This window comes from Phyllobates terribilis, unplaced genomic scaffold (assembly GCF_046119375.1).
Source record: "Phyllobates terribilis strain yellow unplaced genomic scaffold, ASM4611937v1 Scaffold_184__1_contigs__length_3730660, whole genome shotgun sequence".
Classification (NCBI taxonomy): Eukaryota; Metazoa; Chordata; class Amphibia; order Anura; family Dendrobatidae; genus Phyllobates; species Phyllobates terribilis.
The window spans coordinates 831,189-846,819 of NW_027362944.1; positions in this window are offsets into that span (position 1 = coordinate 831,189).

Sequence of the window (15,631 nt, forward strand, 5' to 3'; positions counted from 1 at the left end):
ATGGAAGAGTTCCGTAGCATTTTTAAACTTCAGCAGAATTCCGAGAACAATGGAAGAGTTCCGTAGCATTTTTAAACTTCACCAGAATTACTAGAACAATGGAAGAGTTCCGTAGCATTTTTAAACTTCAACAGAATTCCGAGAACAATGGAAGAGTTCCGTAGCATTTTTAAACTTCAGCAGAATTCCGAAGAACAATGGAAGAGTTCCGTAGCATTTTTAAACTTCATCAGAATTCCGAAGAACAATGGAAAAGTTCCGTAGCATTTTTAAACTTCACCAGAATTCCGAGAACAATGGAAGAGTTCCGTAGCATTTTTAAACTTCACCAGAATTACGAGAACAATGGAAAAGTTCTGTAGCATTTTTAAACTTCAACAGAATTCCGAGAACAATGGAAGAGTTCCGTAGCATTTTTAAACTTCAGCAGAATTCCGAAGAACAATGGAAGAGTTCCGTAGCATTTTTAAACTTCATCAGAATTCCGAAGAACAATGGAAAAGTTCCGTAGCATTTTTAAACTTCAGCAGAATTCCGAAGAACAATGGAAGAGTTCCGTAGCATTTTTAAACTTCAGCAGAATTCCGAAGAACAATGGAAGTGTTCCATAGCATTTTTAAACTTCATCAGAATTCTGAAGAACAATGGAAGTGATCCGTAACATTTTTAAACTTCAGCAGAATACCCAAGAACAATGGAAGAGTACCGTAGCATTTATAAACTTCAGCAGAATTCTGAGAACAATGGAAGAGTTCCGTAGCATTTTAAACTTCAACAGAATTCCACGAACAATGGAAGAGTTCCGCAGCATTTTTAAACTTCAGCAGAAATCCGAGAACAATGGAAGAGTTCCGCAGCAGTTTTAAACTTCACCAGAATTCCGAGAACAATGGAAGAGTTCCGTACCATTTTTAAACTTCACCAGAATTCCGAGAACAATGGAAGAGTTCCGTACCATTTTTAAACTTCACCAGAATTCCCAGAACAATGGAAGAGTTCCGTAGCATTTTTAAACTTCAGCAGAATTCTGAAGAACAATGGAAGAGTTCCGTAGCATTTTTAAACTTCAGCAGAATTGCGAAGAACAATGCAAGTGTTCCATAGCATTTTTAAACTTCATCAGAATTCTGAAGAACAATGGAAGTGATCCGTAACATTTTTAAACTTCAGCAGAATACCCAAGAACAATGGAAGAGTACCGTAGCATTTATAAACTTCAGCAGAATTCTGAGAACAATGGAAGAGTTCCATAGCATTTTAAACTTCAACAGAATTCCAAGAACAATGGAAGAGTTCCGTAGCATTTTTAAACTTCAGCAGAAATCCGAGAACAATGGAAGAGTTCCGCAGCAGTTTTAAACTTCACCAGAATTCCGAGAACAATGGAAGAGTTCCGTACCATTTTTAAGCTTCACCAGAATTCCGAGAACAATGGAAGAGTTCCGTAGCATTTTTAAACTTCAACAGAATTCCGAGAACAATGGAAGAGTTCCGTAGCATTTTTAAACTTCAGCAGAATTCCGAAGAACAATGGAAGAGTTCCGTAGCATTTTTAAACTTCACCAGAATTACGAGAACAATGGAAGAGTTCCGTAGCATTTTTAAACTTCAACAGAATTCCGAGAACAATGGAAGAGTTCCGTAGCATTTTTAAACTTCAGCAGAATTCCGAAGAACAATGGAAGAGTTCCGTAGCATTTTTAAACTTCATCAGAATTCCGAAGAACAATGGAAAAGTTCCGTAGCATTTTTAAACTTCAGCAGAATTCCGAAGAACAATGGAAGAGTTCCGTAGCATTTTTAAACTTCAGCAGAATTCCAAGAACAATGGAAGTGTTCCATAGCATTTTTAAACTTCATCAGAATTCTGAAGAACAATGGAAGTGATCCGTAACATTTTTAAACTTCAGCAGAATACCCAAGAACAATGGAAGAGTACCGTAGCATTTATAAACTTCAGCAGAATTCTGAGAACAATGGAAGAGTTCCGTAGCATTTTAAACTTCAACAGAATTCCAAGAACAATGGAAGAGTTCCGTAGCATTTTTAAACTTCAGCAGAAATCCGAGAACAATGGAAGAGTTCCGCAGCAGTTTTAAACTTCACCAGAATTCCGAGAACAATGGAAGAGTTCCGTACCATTTTTAAACTTCACCAGAATTCCGAGAACAATGGAAGAGTTCCGTACCATTTTTAAACTTCACCAGAATTCCCAGAACAATGGAAGAGTTCCGTAGCATTTTTAAACTTCAGCAGAATTCTGAAGAACAATGGAAGAGTTCCGTAGCATTTTTAAACTTCAGCAGAATTGTGAAGAACAATGGAAGTGTTCCATAGCATTTTTAAACTTCATCAGAATTCTGAAGAACAATGGAAGTGATCCGTAACATTTTTAAACTTCAGCAGAATACCCAAGAACAATGGAAGAGTACCGTAGCATTTATAAACTTCAGCAGAATTCTGAGAACAATGGAAAAGTTCCGTAGCATTTTAAACTTCAACAGAATTCCAAGAACAATGGAAGAGTTCCGTAGCATTTTTAAACTTCAGCAGAAATCCGAGAACAATGGAAGAGTTCCGCAGCAGTTTTAAACTTCACCAGAATTCCGAGAACAATGGAAGAGTTCCGTACCATTTTTAAGCTTCACCAGAATTCCGAGAACAATGGAAGAGTTCCGTAGCATTTTTAAACTTCAACAGAATTCCGAGAACAATGGAAGAGTTCCGTAGCATTTTTAAACTTCAGCAGAATTCCGAAGAACAATGGAAGAGTTCCGTAGCATTTTTAAACTTCACCAGAATTACGAGAACAATGGAAGAGTTCCGTAGCATTTTTAAACTTCAACAGAATTCTGAGAACAATGGAAGAGTTCCGTAGCATTTTTAAACTTCAGCAGAATTCCGAAGAACAATGGAAGAGTTCCGTAGCATTTTTAAACTTCATCAGAATTCCGAAGAACAATGGAAAAGTTCCGTAGCATTTTTAAACTTCAGCAGAATTCCGAAGAACAATGGAAGAGTTCCGTACCATTTTTAAACTTCACCAGAATTCCGAGAACAATGGAAGAGTTCCGTACCATTTTTAAACTTCACCAGAATTCCCAGAACAATGGAAGAGTTACGTAGCATTTTTAAACTTCAGTAGAATTAAGAATAACAATGGAAGAGTTCCGTAGCATTTTTAAACTTCACCAGAATTCCGAAGAACAAAGAAAGTGTTCCGTAGCATTTTTAAACTTCAGCAGATTTCCGAAGAACAATGGAAGAGTTCCGTAGCATTTTTAAACTTCAGCAGAATTCCGAAGAACAATGGAAGAGTTCCGTAGCATTTTTAAACTTCAGTAGAATTAAGAATAACAATGGAAGAGTTCCGTAGCATTTTTAAACTTCAGCAGAATTCCGAAGAACAAAGAAAGTGTTCCGTAGCATTTTTAAACTTCAGCAGATTTCCGAAGAACAATGGAAGAGTTCCGTAGCATTTTTAAACTTCAGCAGAATTCTGCAAAACAATGGAAGAGTTCCGTAGCATTTTTAAACTTCATCAGAATTCCGAAGAACAATGGAAGAGTTCCGTAGCATTTTTAAACTTCAGCAGAATTCCGAAAAACAATGGAAGTGTTCCATAGCATTTTTAAACTTCATCAGAATTCTGAAGAACAAAGGAAATGATCCGTAACATTTTTAAACTTCAGCAGAATTCCCAAGAACAATGGAAGAGTACCATAGAATTTATAAACTTCAGAAGAATTCTGAGAACAATGGAAGAGTTCCGTAGCATTTTTTAACTTCTGCAGAATTCCGAAGAACAATGGAAGAGTTCCGTAGCATTTTTAAACTTCAGCAGAATTCCGAAGAACAATGGAAGAGTTCCGTAGCATTTTTAAAATTCATCAGAATTCCAAAGAACAATGGAAAAGTTCCGTAGCATTTTTAAACTTCAGCAGAATTCCGATGAACAATGGAAGAGTTCCGTAGCATTTTTAAACTTCAGCAGAATTCCGAAGAACAATGGAAGAGTTGCGTTGCAGTTTTAGGCTTCATCAGAATTCCAAAGAACAATGGAAGAGTTCCGTAGCATTTTTAAACTTCAGCAGAATCAGAAGAACAATGTAAGAGTTCCGTAGCATTTTTAAACTTCAGCAGAATTCCGAAGAACAATGGAAGAGTTCCGTAGCATTTTTAAACTTCAGCAGAATTCCGAAGAACAATGGAAGAGTTCCGTTGCAGTTTTAAACTTCATCAGAATTCCGAAGAACAATGGAAGAGTTCCGTAGCATTTTTAAACTTCAGCAGAACTCAGAAGAACAATGGAAGAGTTCCGTAGCATTTTTAAACTTCAGCAGAATTCCGAAGAACAATGGAAGAGTTCCGTAGCATTTTTAAACTTCAGTAGAATTAAGAATAACAATGGAAGAGTTCCGTAGCATTTTTAAACTTCAGCAGAATTCTGCAAAGCAATGGAAGAGTTCCGTAGCATTTTTAAACTTCAGCAGAATTCCGAAGAAAAATCGAAGAGTTCCGTAGCATTTTTAAACTTCAGCAGAATTCCGAAGAACAATGGAGGAGTTCCGTAGCATTTTTAAACTTCAGCAGAATTCCGAAGAACAATGGAAATGATCCGTAACATTTTTAAACTTCAGCAGAATTCCCAAGAACAATGGAAGAGTACCATAGAATTTATAAACTTCAGAAGAATTCTGAGAACAATGGAAGAGTTCCGTAGCATTTTTAAACTTCACAAGAATTCCACGAACAATGGAAGAGTTCCGTAGCATTTTTTAACTTCTGCAGAATTCCGAAGAACAATGGAAGAGTTCCGTAGCATTTTTAAACTTCAGCAGAATTCCGAAAAACAATGGAAGAGTTCCGTAGCATTTTTAAAATTCATCAGAATTCCAAAGAACAATGGAAAAGTTCCGTAGCATTTTTAAACTTCAGCAGAATTCCGAAGAACAATGGAAGAGTTCCGTAGCATTTTTAAACTTCAGCAGAATTCCGAGAACAATGGAAGAGTTCCGTAGCATTTTTAAACTTCACCAGAATTACTAGAACAATGGAAGAGTTCCGTAGCATTTTTAAACTTCAACAGAATTCCGAGAACAATGGAAGAGTTCCGTAGCATTTTTAAACTTCAGCAGAATTCCGAAGAACAATGGAAGAGTTCCGTAGCATTTTTAAACTTCATCAGAATTCCGAAGAACAATGGAAAAGTTCCGTAGCATTTTTAAACTTCACCAGAATTCCGAGAACAATGGAAGAGTTCCGTAGCATTTTTAAACTTCACCAGAATTACGAGAACAATGGAAAAGTTCTGTAGCATTTTTAAACTTCAACAGAATTCCGAGAACAATGGAAGAGTTCCGTAGCATTTTTAAACTTCAGCAGAATTCCGAAGAACAATGGAAGAGTTCCGTAGCATTTTTAAACTTCATCAGAATTCCGAAGAACAATGGAAAAGTTCCGTAGCATTTTTAAACTTCAGCAGAATTCCGAAGAACAATGGAAGAGTTCCGTAGCATTTTTAAACTTCAGCAGAATTCCGAAGAACAATGGAAGTGTTCCATAGCATTTTTAAACTTCATCAGAATTCTGAAGAACAATGGAAGTGATCCGTAACATTTTTAAACTTCAGCAGAATACCCAAGAACAATGGAAGAGTACCGTAGCATTTATAAACTTCAGCAGAATTCTGAGAACAATGGAAGAGTTCCGTAGCATTTTAAACTTCAACAGAATTCCACGAACAATGGAAGAGTTCCGCAGCATTTTTAAACTTCAGCAGAAATCCGAGAACAATGGAAGAGTTCCGCAGCAGTTTTAAACTTCACCAGAATTCCGAGAACAATGGAAGAGTTCCGTACCATTTTTAAACTTCACCAGAATTCCGAGAACAATGGAAGAGTTCCGTACCATTTTTAAACTTCACCAGAATTCCCAGAACAATGGAAGAGTTCCGTAGCATTTTTAAACTTCAGCAGAATTCTGAAGAACAATGGAAGAGTTCCGTAGCATTTTTAAACTTCAGCAGAATTGCGAAGAACAATGCAAGTGTTCCATAGCATTTTTAAACTTCATCAGAATTCTGAAGAACAATGGAAGTGATCCGTAACATTTTTAAACTTCAGCAGAATACCCAAGAACAATGGAAGAGTACCGTAGCATTTATAAACTTCAGCAGAATTCTGAGAACAATGGAAGAGTTCCATAGCATTTTAAACTTCAACAGAATTCCAAGAACAATGGAAGAGTTCCGTAGCATTTTTAAACTTCAGCAGAAATCCGAGAACAATGGAAGAGTTCCGCAGCAGTTTTAAACTTCACCAGAATTCCGAGAACAATGGAAGAGTTCCGTACCATTTTTAAGCTTCACCAGAATTCCGAGAACAATGGAAGAGTTCCGTAGCATTTTTAAACTTCAACAGAATTCCGAGAACAATGGAAGAGTTCCGTAGCATTTTTAAACTTCAGCAGAATTCCGAAGAACAATGGAAGAGTTCCGTAGCATTTTTAAACTTCACCAGAATTACGAGAACAATGGAAGAGTTCCGTAGCATTTTTAAACTTCAACAGAATTCCGAGAACAATGGAAGAGTTCCGTAGCATTTTTAAACTTCAGCAGAATTCCGAAGAACAATGGAAGAGTTCCGTAGCATTTTTAAACTTCATCAGAATTCCGAAGAACAATGGAAAAGTTCCGTAGCATTTTTAAACTTCAGCAGAATTCCGAAGAACAATGGAAGAGTTCCGTAGCATTTTTAAACTTCAGCAGAATTCCAAGAACAATGGAAGTGTTCCATAGCATTTTTAAACTTCATCAGAATTCTGAAGAACAATGGAAGTGATCCGTAACATTTTTAAACTTCAGCAGAATACCCAAGAACAATGGAAGAGTACCGTAGCATTTATAAACTTCAGCAGAATTCTGAGAACAATGGAAGAGTTCCGTAGCATTTTAAACTTCAACAGAATTCCAAGAACAATGGAAGAGTTCCGTAGCATTTTTAAACTTCAGCAGAAATCCGAGAACAATGGAAGAGTTCCGCAGCAGTTTTAAACTTCACCAGAATTCCGAGAACAATGGAAGAGTTCCGTACCATTTTTAAACTTCACCAGAATTCCGAGAACAATGGAAGAGTTCCGTACCATTTTTAAACTTCACCAGAATTCCCAGAACAATGGAAGAGTTCCGTAGCATTTTTAAACTTCAGCAGAATTCTGAAGAACAATGGAAGAGTTCCGTAGCATTTTTAAACTTCAGCAGAATTGTGAAGAACAATGGAAGTGTTCCATAGCATTTTTAAACTTCATCAGAATTCTGAAGAACAATGGAAGTGATCCGTAACATTTTTAAACTTCAGCAGAATACCCAAGAACAATGGAAGAGTACCGTAGCATTTATAAACTTCAGCAGAATTCTGAGAACAATGGAAAAGTTCCGTAGCATTTTAAACTTCAACAGAATTCCAAGAACAATGGAAGAGTTCCGTAGCATTTTTAAACTTCAGCAGAAATCCGAGAACAATGGAAGAGTTCCGCAGCAGTTTTAAACTTCACCAGAATTCCGAGAACAATGGAAGAGTTCCGTACCATTTTTAAGCTTCACCAGAATTCCGAGAACAATGGAAGAGTTCCGTAGCATTTTTAAACTTCAACAGAATTCCGAGAACAATGGAAGAGTTCCGTAGCATTTTTAAACTTCAGCAGAATTCCGAAGAACAATGGAAGAGTTCCGTAGCATTTTTAAACTTCACCAGAATTACGAGAACAATGGAAGAGTTCCGTAGCATTTTTAAACTTCAACAGAATTCCGAGAACAATGGAAGAGTTCCGTAGCATTTTTAAACTTCAGCAGAATTCCGAAGAACAATGGAAGAGTTCCGTAGCATTTTTAAACTTCATCAGAATTCCGAAGAACAATGGAAAAGTTCCGTAGCATTTTTAAACTTCAGCAGAATTCCGAAGAACAATGGAAGAGTTCCGTACCATTTTTAAACTTCACCAGAATTCCGAGAACAATGGAAGAGTTCCGTACCATTTTTAAACTTCACCAGAATTCCCAGAACAATGGAAGAGTTACGTAGCATTTTTAAACTTCAGTAGAATTAAGAATAACAATGGAAGAGTTCCGTAGCATTTTTAAACTTCACCAGAATTCCGAAGAACAAAGAAAGTGTTCCGTAGCATTTTTAAACTTCAGCAGATTTCCGAAGAACAATGGAAGAGTTCCGTAGCATTTTTAAACTTCAGCAGAATTCCGAAGAACAATGGAAGAGTTCCGTAGCATTTTTAAACTTCAGTAGAATTAAGAATAACAATGGAAGAGTTCCGTAGCATTTTTAAACTTCAGCAGAATTCCGAAGAACAAAGAAAGTGTTCCGTAGCATTTTTAAACTTCAGCAGATTTCCGAAGAACAATGGAAGAGTTCCGTAGCATTTTTAAACTTCAGCAGAATTCTGCAAAACAATGGAAGAGTTCCGTAGCATTTTTAAACTTCAGCAGAATTCCGAAGAACAATCGAAGAGTTCCGTAGCATTTTTAAACTTCAGCAGAATTCCGAAAAACAATGGAAGAGTTCAGTAGCATTTTTAAACTTCAGCAGAATTCCGAAGAACAATGGAAATGATCCGTAACATTTTTAAACTTCAGCAGAATTCCCAAGAACAATGGAAGAGTACCATAGAATTTATAAACTTCAGAAGAATTCTGAGAACAATGGAAGAGTTCCGTAGCATTTTTAAACTTCACCAGAATTCCACGAACAATTGAAGAGTTCCGTAGCATTTTTAAACTTCAGCAGAATTCCGAAGAACAATGGAAGAGTTCCGTAGCATTTTTAAAATTCATCCAAATTCCAAAGAACAATGGAAAAGTTCCGTAGCATTTTTAAACTTCAGGAGAATTCCGAAGAACAATGGAAGAGTTCCGTAGCATTTTTAAACTTCAGCAGAATTCCGAGAACAATGGAAGAGTTCCGTAGCATTTTTAAACTTCACCAGAATTACGAGAACAATGGAAGAGTTCCGTAGCATTTTTAAACTTCAGCAGAATTCCGAAGAACAATGGAAGAGTTCCGTAGCATTTTTAAACTTCACCAGAATTACGAGAACAATGGAAGAGTTCCGTAGCATTTTTAAACTTCAACAGAATTCCGAGAACAATGGAAGAGTTCCGTAGCATTTTTAAACTTCAGCAGAATTCCGAAGAACAATGGAAGAGTTCCGTAGCATTTTTAAACTTCATCAGAATTCCGAAGAACAATGGAAAAGTTCCGTAGCATTTTTAAACTTCAGCAGAATTCCGAAGAACAATGGAAGAGTTCCGTAGCATTTTTAAACTTCAGCAGAATTCCGAAGAACAATGGAAGTGTTCCATAGCATTTTTAAACTTCATCAGAATTCTGAAGAACAATGGAAGTGATCCGTAACATTTTTAAACTTCAGCAGAATACCCAAGAACAATGGAAGAGTACCGTAGCATTTATAAACTTCAGCAGAATTCTGAGAACAATGGAAGAGTTCCGTAGCATTTTAAACTTCAACAGAATTCCAAGAACAATGGAAGAGTTCCGTAGCATTTTTAAACTTCAGCAGAAATCCGAGAACAATGGAAGAGTTCCGCAGCAGTTTTAAACTTCACCAGAATTCCGAGAACAATGGAAGAGTTCCGTACCATTTTTAAACTTCACCAGAATTCCCAGAACAATGGAAGAGTTCCGTAGCATTTTTAAACTTCAGCAGAATTCTGAAGAACAATGGAAGAATTCCATAGCATTTTTAAACTTCAGCAGAATTGCGAAGAACAATGGAAGTGTTCCATAGCATTTTTAAACTTCATCAGAATTCTGAAGAACAATGGAAGTGATCCGTAACATTTTTAAACTTCAGCAGAATACCCAAGAACAATGGAAGAGTACCGTAGCATTTATAAACTTCAGCAGAATTCTGAGAACAATGGAAGAGTTCCGTAGCATTTTAAACTTCAACAGAATTCCAAGAACAATGGAAGAGTTCCGTAGCATTTTTAAACTTCAGCAGAAATCCGAGAACAATGGAAGAGTTCCGCAGCAGTTTTAAACTTCACCAGAATTCCGAGAACAATGGAAGAGTTCCGTACCATTTTTAAGCTTCACCAGAATTCCGAGAACAATGGAAGAGTTCCGTAGCATTTTTAAACTTCACCAGAATTCCGAGAACAATGGAAGTGTTCCGTAGCATTTTTAAACTTCAGCAGAATTCCGAAGAACAATGGAAGAGTTCCGTAGCATTTTTAAACTTCAGTAGAATTAAGAATAACAATGGAAGAGTTCCGTAGCATTTTTAAACTTCACCAGAATTCCGAAGAACAAAGAAAGTCTTCCGTAGCATTTTTAAACTTCAGCAGATTTCCGAAGAACAATGGAAGAGTTCCGTAGCATTTTTAAACTTCAGCAGAATTCCGAAGAACAATGGAAGAGTTCCGTAGCATTTTTAAACTTCAGTAGAATTAAGAATAACAATGGAAGAGTTCCGTAGCATTTTTAAACTTCAGCAGAATTCCGAAGAACAAAGAAAGTGTTCCGTAGCATTTTTAAACTTCAGCAGATTTCCGAAGAACAATGGAAGAGTTCCGTAGCATTTTTAAACTTCAGCAGAATTCTGCAAAACAATGGAAGAGTTCCGTAGCATTTTTAAACTTCAGCAGAATTCCGAAGAACAATCGAAGAGTTCCGTAGCATTTTTAAACTTCAGCAGAATTCCGAAAAACAATGGAAGAGTTCCGTAGCATTTTTAAACTTCAGCAGAATTCCGAAGAACAATGGAAATGATCCGTAACATTTTTAAACTTCAGCAGAATTCCCAAGAACAATGGAAGAGTACCATAGAATTTATAAACTTCAGAAGAATTCTGAGAACAATGGAAGAGTTCCGTAGCATTTTTAAACTTCACCAGAATTCCACGAACAATGGAAGAGTTCCGTAGCATTTTTAAACTTCAGCAGAATTCCGAAGAACAATGGAAGAGTTCCGTAGCATTTTTAAAATTCATCCAAATTCCAAAGAACAATGGAAAAGTTCCGTAGCATTTTTAAACTTCAGCAGAATTCCGAAGAACAATGGAAGAGTTCCGTAGCATTTTTAAACTTCAGCAGAATTCCGAGAACAATGGAAGAGTTCCGTAGCATTTTTAAACTTCACCAGAATTACGAGAACAATGGAAGAGTTCCGTAGCATTTTTAAACTTCAACAGAATTCCGATAACAATGGAAGAGTTCCGTAGCATTTTTAAACTTCAGCAGAATTCCAAAGAACAATGGAAGAGTTCCGTAGCATTTTTAAACTTCATCAGAATTCCGAAGAACAATGGAAAAGTTCCGTAGCATTTTTAAACTTCAGCGGAATTCCGAAGAACAATGGAAGAGTTCCGTAGCATTTTTAAACTTCAGCAGAATTCCGAAGAACAATGGAAGTGTTCCATAGCATTTTTAAACTTCATCAGAATTCTGAAGAACAATGGAAATGATCCGTAACATTTTTAAACTTCAGCAGAATTCCCAAGAAAAATGGAACAGTACCATAGAATTTATAAACTTCAGAAGAATTCTGAGAACAATGGAAGAGTTCCGTAGCATTTTTTAACTTCTGCAGAATTCCAAAGAACAATGGAAGAGTTCCGTAGCATTTTTAAACTTCAGCAGAATTCCGAAGAACAATGGAAGAGTTCCGTAGCATTTTTAAAATTCATCAGAATTCCAAAGAACAATGGAAAAGTTCCGTAGCATTTTTAAACTTCAGCAGAATTCCGAAGAACAATGGAAGAGTTCCGTAGCATTTTTAAACTTCAGCAGAATTCCGAGAACAATGGAAGAGTTCCGTAGCATTTTTAAACTTCAGTAGAATTAAGAATAACAATGGAAGAGTTCCGTAGCATTTTTAAACTTCACCAGAATTCCGAAGAACAAAGAAAGTGTTCCGTAGCATTTTTAAACTTCAGCAGATTTCCGAAGAACAATGGAAGAGTTCCGTAGCATTTTTAAACTTCAGCAGAATTCCAAAGAACAATGGAAGAGTTCCGTAGCATTTTTAAACTTCAGTAGAATTAAGAATAACAATGGAAGAGTTCCGTAGCATTTTTAAACTTCAGCAGATTTCCGAAGAACAAAGAAAGTGTTCCGTAGCATTTTTAAACTTCAGCAGATTTCCGAAGAACAATGGAAGAGTTCCGTAGCATTTTTAAACTTCAGCAGAATTCTGCAAAACAATGGAAGAGTTCCGTAGCATTTTTAAACTTCAGCAGAATTCCGAAGAACAATCGAAGAGTTCCGTAGCATTTTTAAACTTCAGCAGAATTCCGAAAAACAATGGAAGAGTTCCGTAGCATTTTTAAACTTCAGCAGAATTCCGAAGAACAATGGAAATGATCCGTAACATTTTTAAACTTCAGCAGAATTCCCAAGAACAATGGAAGAGTACCATAGAATTTATAAACTTCAGAAGAATTCTGAGAACAATGGAAGAGTTCCGTAGCATTTTTAAACTTCACCAGAATTCCACGAACAATGGAAGAGTTCCGTAGCATTTTTAAACTTCAGCAGAATTCCGAAGAACAATGGAAGAGTTCCGTAGCATTTTTAAAATTCATCCAAATTCCAAAGAACAATGGAAAAGTTCCGTACCATTTTTAAACTTCAGCAGAATTCCAAAGAACAATGAAAGAGTTCCGTAGCATTTTTAAACTTCAGCAGAATTCCGAGAACAATGGAAGAGTTCCGTAGCATTTTTAAACTTCACCAGAATTACGAGAACAATGCAAGAGTTCCGTAGCATTTTTAAACTTCAACAGAATTCCGATAACAATGGAAGAGTTCCGTAGCATTTTTAAACTTCAGCAGAATTCCAAAGAACAATGGAAGAGTTCCGTAGCATTTTTAAACTTCATCAGAATTCCGAAGAACAATGGAAAAGTTCCGTAACATTTTTAAACTTCAGCAGAATTCCGAAGAACAATGGAAGAGTTCCGTAGCATTTTTAAACTTCAGCAGAATTCCGAAGAACAATGGAAGTGTTCCATAGCATTTTTAAACTTCATCAGAATTCTGAAGAACAATGGAAATGATCCATAACATTTTTAAACTTCAGCAGAATTCCCAAGAAAAATGGAAGAGTACCATAGAATCTATAAACTTCAGAAGAATTCTGAGAACAATGGAAGAGTTCCGTAGCATTTTTAAACTTCTGCAGAATTCCGAAGAACAATGGAAGAGTTCCGTAGCATTTTTAAACTTCAGCAGAATTCCGAAGAACAATGGAAGAGTTCCGTAGCATTTTTAAAATTCATCAGAATTCCAAAGAACAATGGAAAAGTTCCGTAGCATTTTTAAACTTCAGCAGAATTCCGAAGAACAATGGAAGAGTTCCGTAGCATTTTTAAACTTCAGCAGAATTCCGAGAACAATGGAAGAGTTCCGTAGCATTTTTAAACTTCACCAGAATTACGAGAACAATGGAAGAGTTCCGTAGCATTTTTAAACTTCAACAGAATTCCGAGAACAATGGAAGAGTTCCGTAGCATTTTTAAACTTCAGCAGAATTCCGAAGAACAATGGAAGAGTTCCGTAGCATTTTTAAACTTCATCAAAATTCCGAAGAACAATGGAAAAGATCCGTAGCATTTTTAAAGTTCAGCAGAATTCCGAAGAACAATGGAAGAGTTCCGTAGCATTTTTAAACTTCAGCAGAATTCCGAAGAACAATGGAAGTGTTCCATAGCATTTTTAAACTTCATCAGAATTCTGAAGAATAATGGAAGTGATCCGTAACATTTTTAAACTTCAGCAGAATACCCAAGAACAATGGAAGAGTACCGTAGCATTTATAAACTTCAGCAGAATTCCAAGAACAATGGAAGAGTTCCGTAGCATTTATAAACTTCAGCAGAATTCTGAGAACAATGGAAGAGTTCCGTAGTATTTTAAACTTCAACAGAATTCCAAGAACAATGGAAGAGTTCCGTAGCATTTTTAAACATCAGCAGAAATCCGAGAACAATGGAAGAGTTCCGCAGCAGTTTTAAACTTCACCAGAATTCCGAAGAACAAAGAAAGTGTTCCGTAGCATTTTTAAACTTCAGCAGATTTCCGAAGAACAATGGAAGAGTTCCGTAGCATTTTTAAACTTCAGCAGAATTCCGAAGAACAATGGAAGAGTTCCGTAGCATTTTTAAACTTCAGTAGAATTAAGAATAACAATGGAAGAGTTCCGTAGCATTTTTAAACTTCAGCAGAATTCCGAAGAACAAAGAAAGTGTTCCGTAGCATTTTTAAACTTCAGCAGATTTCCGAAGAACAATGGAAGAGTTCCGTAGCATTTTTAAACTTCAGCAGAATTCTGCAAAACAATGGAAGAGTTCCGTAGCATTTTTAAACTTCAGCAGAATTCCGAAGAACAATCGAAGTGTTCCGTAGCATTTTTAAACTTCAGCAGAATTCCGAAGAACAATGGAAATGATCGGTAACATTTTTAAACTTCAGCAGAATTCCCAAGAACAATGGAAGAGTACCATAGAATTTATAAACTTCAGAAGAATTCTGAGAACAATGGAAGAGTTCCGTAGCATTTTTAAACTTCACCAGAATTCCACGAACAATGGAAGAGTTCCGTAGCATTTTTAAACTTCAGCAGAATTCCGAAGAACAATGGAAGAGTTCCGTAGCATTTTTAAAATTCATCCAAATTCCAAAGAACAATGGAAAAGTTCCGTAGCATTTTTAAACTTCAGCAGAATTCCGAAGAACAATGGAATAGTTCCGTAGCATTTTTAAACTTCAGCAGAATTCCGAGAACAATGGAAGAGTTCCGTAGCATTTTTAAACTTCACCAGAATTACGAGAACAATGGAAGAGTTCCGTAGCATTTTTAAACTTCAACAGAATTCCGATAACAATGGAAGAGTTCCGTAGCATTTTTAAACTTCAGCAGAATTCCGAAGAACAATGGAAGAGTTCCGTAGCATTTTTAAACTTCATCAGAATTCCGAAGAGCAATGGAAAAGTTCCGTAGCATTTTTAAACTTCAGCAGAATTCCGAAGAACAATGGAAGAGTTCCGCAGCATTTTTAAACTTCAGCAGAATTCCGAAGAACAATGGAAGTGTTCCATAGCATTTTTAAACTTCATCAGAATTCTGAAGAACAATGGAAATGATCCGTAACATTTTTAAACTTCAGCAGAATTCCCAAGAACAATGGAAGAGTACCATAGAATTTATAAACTTCAGAACAATTCTGAGAACAATGGAAGAGTTCCGTAGCATTTTTTAACTTCTGCAGAATTCCGAAGAACAATGGAAGAGTTCGGTAGCATTTTTAAACTTCAGCAGAATTCCGAAGAACAATGGAAGAGTTCCGTAGCATTTTTAAAATTCATCAGAATTCCAAAGAACAATGGAAAAGTTCCGTAGCATTTTTAAACTTCAGCAGAATTCCGAAAAACAATGGAAGAGTTCCGTAGCATTTTTAAACTTCAGTAGCATTAAGAATAACAATGGAAGAGTTCCGTAGCATTTTTAAACTTCAGCAGAATTCCGAAGAACAAAGAAAGTGTTCCGTAGCATTTTTAAACTTCAGCAGATTTCCGAAGAACAATGGAAGAGTTCC